The sequence below is a fragment of the Triticum aestivum genome, chromosome 3B (genome assembly GCF_018294505.1).
Source record: "Triticum aestivum cultivar Chinese Spring chromosome 3B, IWGSC CS RefSeq v2.1, whole genome shotgun sequence".
NCBI lineage: Eukaryota > Viridiplantae > Streptophyta > Magnoliopsida > Poales > Poaceae > Triticum > Triticum aestivum.
The window spans coordinates 43,011,819-43,018,573 of record NC_057801.1 but is presented as its reverse complement, the minus strand read 5'-3'; the positions used below and the strand labels follow the sequence as shown (position 1 = coordinate 43,018,573).

The following is a 6,755-nucleotide window of genomic DNA, read 5'->3' as shown; positions in this document are numbered from 1 at the left end:
CGCCACGAGGCACAACCTTGAGTTCACCATCTCCGAGTTCTAAATGGCCTATGCGGATTACAACGACCTGATGGAGCTGGTGGATGAGATGTTGGGCCGCATGGTGAAGGAGCTGACGGGCTACTACAACGTGCAGTACCACGCCAACGGCGTCGACAACCCGCCGATTGAGATCGGTTTCACACCTTCGTTCACGTGGATCAACATGATCCAAGGACTCGAGGATAATGCGGATCTCAACATACGTAGTATCTACCAGTGAGTCGGCCTTCTCTCCTCTACCAGATAGCTATGGTTCAGCCACCGCCATCTCGCTCTTGCCTCCTCTCCTCTTCTGCACCCAGGCAGCATGAGGTGAGCTCCGGCCTCGTATCCTCTTCTACGCCAAACCAGTTCCTCGCCTCCTCCACGACGAATCTCCCTCTGTACAGAGTCGCATGTGCGCCACTGCCCCGTTCTTCACCTCCAAGCATGGTGGATCCGATCGTCCTGTCCTTCTCCTCCACTACCAGCCTGTTAGATGGACAAATCATGTGGGACGCGAGCTCCTGCCCAAAAGTCAGCTCCCAGGAGCTGCGCTGACGAGCACTTCAATCAAAGGGTTTCTGCTGAAGCTGTCCGGCGCTCATACTGTTTTACAGTTTCTGCTGAAGCTGTTCGGCGCTCAAAAAATCCGGATTTTAGCGCGCGGCCCAGTTTTTGGGAGCCTGTTGGAGATGCTCTTAACAAGCTAAAATCGATGATTGGCTCTGTTCAATAAGAAGCCAGCCACGAGCTTAATAAGTTAAACTATCGAGCGCTTATTAAGCTCGCGAGCTATGAGGTTTTGGTCCAGCTCTAGTATTTGGTTCATTGCATGGCATGTGGCTCACATCCACCATGCAAAAATTGGTTGTTTGGTACACTGGATGGGTCTTCCAGCCTGGCCCGATGGATGCAAAACTAGGCCTCTCAGCCAGGCGGAGGGAAACACATGTTTCAAGCATAGCTCGCGTGCAGGCTCGCTTGTTTCCTTTTCTTCTTCTAACATTCTACCAAAGCCGCCGCATAGACTAGGCATTGCCACCGTCCTCTTCAAGCGTCGCCATCCTCGTTCGTCGTCCACCAAGCGCAGCCGCTGTCCACGTCCAAAGGGTCGCTGCCACCATCCTTGAGGCCAAGCTCCGTCACCGCCATCCTCGACCAAGCGATGTCGACGCCCTCGTCAAGCCGCCGCACGTCAGATCCCGCCTTGTTGCATGGTTGCACGCCTGATTCCGCCATCTCGCGCCGCCGCAGGCCGGATCCCGCCGCCTGTAGACGCCGAGCCCCTGATCCCGTCGTCCTGTGTGGTCTCCCTTCCTCATCTCGTGCAAACAAGCAGTGCCTTTAACTTCGATGAATTCGTCGGGCCTGTCTCCTCGTAATACTACTCCAACCCCCGTGTGCGCTTCATGACGCGTAAATTGTTTTCCTCGATCGGAACCTTCAAAAGCAGCTCCGAAGCTTTGACACTTCATTACCTGGCGAGGCTAGCTCCATCTTTCGCATCTGCTTGCTTGCTTCTCACATCGGAAGCAGCCAACAAGGTCTCCAGCTAGCATCCGGGGTGCAGCTATAGTTTTCCCAAGTAATACACACGTAGCTAGAGCCTATGTAATGTCCATCGGCCCTAATTAAGTGTGCACGCTAGGTTTAGTACGATCGAGTCCAAACAAGCGCATAAACAGGGCAACGCCGGAACCTCGGAGCTGCAGTCGCCCGAGGAGTTATGTGCCTTCCACTCCGTCGTGAAGCTCGGCAACGGCGTTGGTGTGCGCTGGTTCTCCGGGAAGAGCAACATGGGCCCTGCACGGTTCGACGTGCTCTCGCCCTAGCCTTTCTAAAATTCTGAGCACTTCCCAATGCCTCCTACTCCTAGCGTGGCATGTTCAAGAAAAAAGACGCTTCTATATGCTTCCAGCAACATTGACTAAAAAATTTCCAGATTGTTTTGGGTTTTGGGATAGTGTGTTTCTGAGTATGTGTGTGAGGCTTGGGGAGGTTACAGAAGAACGGAGAAGCAACAAGGGAAAGGATATATTTATATAGAGAGACAGGGGCTGTAGAAGTACTGGCATGTCGACGGTCTTCAATATTAGCGACGTCGCCCGTCATGCAGTATGTAAACACAGCGACATTGTAATTAATTTTAGTAGAAATGACAAAACTCAATGGGGGTGAACAGAACACCCTATTGCATGAAACCAAACACACGTCTTATGCAGCTGATCACCCTGAAACCATAGATGCAGTTCAACAGAACATGGACGTCCTAGACCTATACGGGCCACGAGGAAAGCGCTACCTCTCTGCGGCTGTTTGTTTCCCTTGGGTAGCAATCATCGTTTCACGCAACCTGAAGCAGCTCGTCGTCGGTAGGCGCGCGGGACCACGTGTACGAGACCAGGAGGCAGTTCAGGAAGGAAGGAGTCAACACGAAAAATAAGGCGCTACAGAAAATAGCGTGGCCCCTCGAAATATGCTATTAGCATGCTATAGCGTGCTATTAGCGAGGCATTGTATATTGATTTATTTGGCGCGACAATTTTCTATATGCTATAGCGTGCTATTAGCGGCGTTATAGCGCGCTATTTTTTTCAGTGCCGCACAACCCTGAGTTCACCACCTGTGAGTTCTAAATGACCTATGCGGATTACAACGACTGATGGAGTCCACGGACAAGATGCTGGGCGGCATGGTCAAGGAACTGACGGGCGGCTACAAGCTGTAGTACCGTGCCGACCTGCCGGCAAGCCGCCCATCGAGATTGTTTCACGCCTCCGTTCGCGCGGATCAACATGGTCCAGACTCGAGGAGATGACCGATCTGAACATACCGGAGGATCTTTCGACCGACAAAGCCAACAGGTACTTGATGGAGGCTTGTGCCAGGCACGACTTTACGTGCCCTGCTTACACACACGATGGCGCGGCTACTCGACAAGCTGGTTGGGCACTTTTTGGAGGAGACATGCGTGAACCCGACGTTCATCGTCAACCATCCGGAGATCATGAGCCTACTCGCAAAGTCCCACAGGGACGAGGCCCGGCCTGTACTGACCAAAAGGTTTGAGCTTTTCATCAACAAGCACGAGGTGTGGAACGCCTACACGGAGCTGAACGATCCCGTCCTGCAGAGGCAGCGGTTTGAGGAGCAGCTAAGGGATTGGAGGCACGATGACGATGAAGCGATGGCCATGGACGAGACGCTCTGCAGTGTCCTTGAGTACGGGCTGCCGCCGACCGGGGGCTTGGGTCTGGGGATTAATTGCCTGACCATGTTGCTCACGGATTCCCAGAACATCAAGGAGGTCCTGCTGTTCCCGGCCATGAAGCCTCGAGATAACTAGCTGCTTGAAAAGATGAACCCCTTGTCCAATGAAAGAAACAAAATGGATTCCAAGTTATGGACAGTAATTCCCCATTGTCAATATGTTTTCCTAGTCCTGCACTTTACAAATAGTTAATTTTTGTACTTCGAGAAATAATAAGCAAATTTTAACTAGTTCTATCTTATTTTAATTGATAGTAACTCCCATTGTCAATATGGTTTTCTGTTTTATTGAATTGCTATAACTAACCTCATGTTCATGTAATATATGTTTTGGTGCTTTTTTCTGCTGAAAAAGAGGACAAGATGTTTCTGCTCCAAATGGCAGAGCAGAAACATCTACACTAGCCGGCCGAATCAGATGCAAGCAAACTTACAAACTCTGCTCCCCAGGTAGGTAAGTTGCTGTGATTTGCTACAGAATCTTCTTGTTCAATAGAAATCTCATTCTATCCAACAAAACTTAGCGATGTGTTGGTCCAAGTAAAAAACTAGACGCAATGCCATCATTACTCAACCCTACAATGCAGACAAAAAGGTTTACTCGTCGCCACAATCATCATTAAAGCAAGAGATAGCACAAGTTGCAACCTTGGAACACTTTAAAATTTGTAAGATGGCACCATTTTTAAACACTTGATGTTGTTGTACTGGAACAACCGTAGGGAGTCAAATGGAAACATCAGATTGTTCTTCCAAGAATTGCTGTTATGTGCAGCTTGTTCTTCCAAGAATTGCATGGAATCTGTTTTGTGCCAGGTTTGCAGCGTATAGAAGTTATAGTTTTGCAAACATCAACAAGTGACATAGTAGTCCTCACATAATACATCAATTGATTTGCAGTGGACATATCTACTTACGAATTGTGTATAAACATGCTGAACTTATTCTCATGTCTTCAGGTGGGAAGGGAGCTGTTTATACTTTAAGCAAAATGCCAGGGGCTTTGATACAATAACACATCTTTCAGGTGGGCCCTTACATCTGGCTCGATCGAACCTTACCGACCAGAAGTAGTCATTAATCCAAAGAAATAACAACGCCGCCACTGCATCTTTCTTTCACTCAGACACATATTACGAAAGCAAGAAAGGCAGCTAACGGCCAGCAGACGAGGTGCACGCAGCCCCCGTGGCACGAGAATGTTTCACTGAGGGCAATCATCTGATATAACTGAACGATAGCTGGAGGCCGTCGCCGCAACGGACGCCCTCAGTCACGCGCGGACGCCCTCAGTCATGCGCGGATTATGGTAGGATCTTGTTTACACATCGATTTTTATGACGTGCGTGCCGATAGTCCTATGCAGGATGATCAGAAGGAGGTTGCGGATCTGATCGACTTGACGGATACGCCCAAAGCTGGGAGATCGGATCATCGTCTTGGAGGATGATTTTGGGTTCTTGTAGATAGCGACGACGAGGAGGATCAAGGGGCTGGTCATGGGGGGATGGAGGAAGAAGATGGGGCCGACATGAGTCAGATGATCACGGAAAGACCGGGGTGTGCGATGACGATGCCGCCGCCGGGATGTTCACCTGTCAATGATCCTCACCGGAAGAGAGGGGTTCAGAAGAAGCCAGAGATACACATGAAACCGTGGATTGGACCGATCCCGAAGGTAAACCGCGCACATGTTACTCTTTCTGATTTCATTCCGGATTCATGGACACTTGTTACGAAGAAGAAGAACGGCAAGAAGGGCCAGCCGGCGAGGCCGCCGCGGATGGCTAGGGTGGCCAACGATATTCAAGCGGCCAGACGGGCGCGCTTGAATATTCTGTTGGGCCAAGATCAGGTGTGTGCTAGTGCGTTGGTCGTGGGCTCTATTTGCACTGGGAATGAGGCCCAGGTAAACTCCCAAGCCATGAATGAGTTCATGTCTGAGTACTGTTTTAAATAGCCCGCTATAGCTCCGCTATAGCACGCTATAGCGTTTACAAAAGGTCTTGCGCTAAGAGACTTTGGTCCAAACAAATAAAAAAACATTTTAAATAGCGCGCTATAGCTCCGCTATAGCACGCTATAGCATTTGAAAGAGGTCCGCCGCTAAGATGCTTAGCGCGCTATTTAAAACTATGTGTCTGAGCCTGAAGTCACGCTTGCGATCACGTCCGACCCAACGTCGTTGCATGGTGCTTCAGTTTTTGAGCTGCCGCTTGATCGTTCTATGTTGCAAGGGCCGAATTGGGATGGGCCAGAGACTGCTAGGTATGAGGCCCAGGACAGTCCGGTTTCCTCCAAGTTCGATCGCGCTGATGCAGGTAGATCAACCGATCTTTCGGCGGCTTCTTCGACCTCGCAGAACGCTAGGGTTCTTCGTCGAAGGAAGCCGGGCTTCCGTTCCTGTGGTCTTGGCCGTGCGAGGCGAATACCCCCCCTGGTGGACATGGCCGGCCGAGGGGCTGGAGCGCCACCGGGGAAGAAGCACTATGCCCTGACCGGGACTGGCCGCGCTGGTGCTGTGCCGCCGCCGGCGACAGGTGCTGGGCATGGGGCAGTGGTTCTGCCTGGCGCTAGACCTACGGTCGTCAGCGGGGCAGCGCAGACGATTGCGGGGCGAGGTAGTGGTCACACCGGGGCTCGGCCTCCTGCTCAGGGCCCGGCTGCGGCGCCAGCAGCGGTTCGGGCGGGACGGCCCATGGTCCTCGCCCGCCGGCGCAGACACCGGTTGTGGCTGCTGCTACGGGGCGGGGCAGTGCGCCTGGTGCAGAACGTGGGTACTGGAGGTGCTTTGGGACCGCCCTAGGGACAGTGGGGCGACGACGGATACGATGCGTATGGTGATGGCCAACACCGTGGTTCGTCCTCGACTGGCGGTGGCCGCCGTTATGCTTGGCAAAGTGATGGTACAGCTGAGAGACCCTTTCTTGGTCCTCCGGGTGGTTTCGTTGAGGGGGCGTCCGTCCCTGACCATCGGCAGCGGGGTGGATATCGTGGTCACAGTGGCGGACGAGGTGGTCGGTTTCGTCACCGGCAGCCTCCCCCGCCTGCAGTGGTCGAGCAGACAACCACCGCCGGGGCTACCGAGACGCCGGAGATGTCCGGCCAGGCCATGGATTTGGGGACGGTGCTCACCAATGCAGAGGTACCTGCGACTGAGACCGCTGTGTCGGCCTCGGTCGAGGCGGCAGACAGGGCTGACTTGGATAGAGCGTCCAAGTGGGCGCGCAAGAAGGAAAAAATGGTTTGCTATCTTTGTGGAGAGAAAGGCCACTTTGTTGCTGAATGTGTGGCGGAACTTTGTGATACTTGTGGCAAGCCAGCACATGATACGGGGAATTGTCCGATTTTGCGTGATCAGGTACCGTCTCTTATGATGTATGGAGTGTATTGTGCTGAACTCACGTTCTTTGAGTCTCCTACTGAGAGGGAGGTTCCTGACGAGACCCAGAGTATGACCA

General features: G+C 52.3%; 1 pseudogene; it reads left to right on the top strand.

Annotated features, from left to right (window-relative positions):
- LOC123067250 (lysine--tRNA ligase-like) overlaps window positions 1-4,309 on the top strand; it is a 4,885-nt pseudogene extending 576 nt beyond the window's left edge.
- Window positions 4,310-6,755: the final 2,446 nt, after the last annotated feature.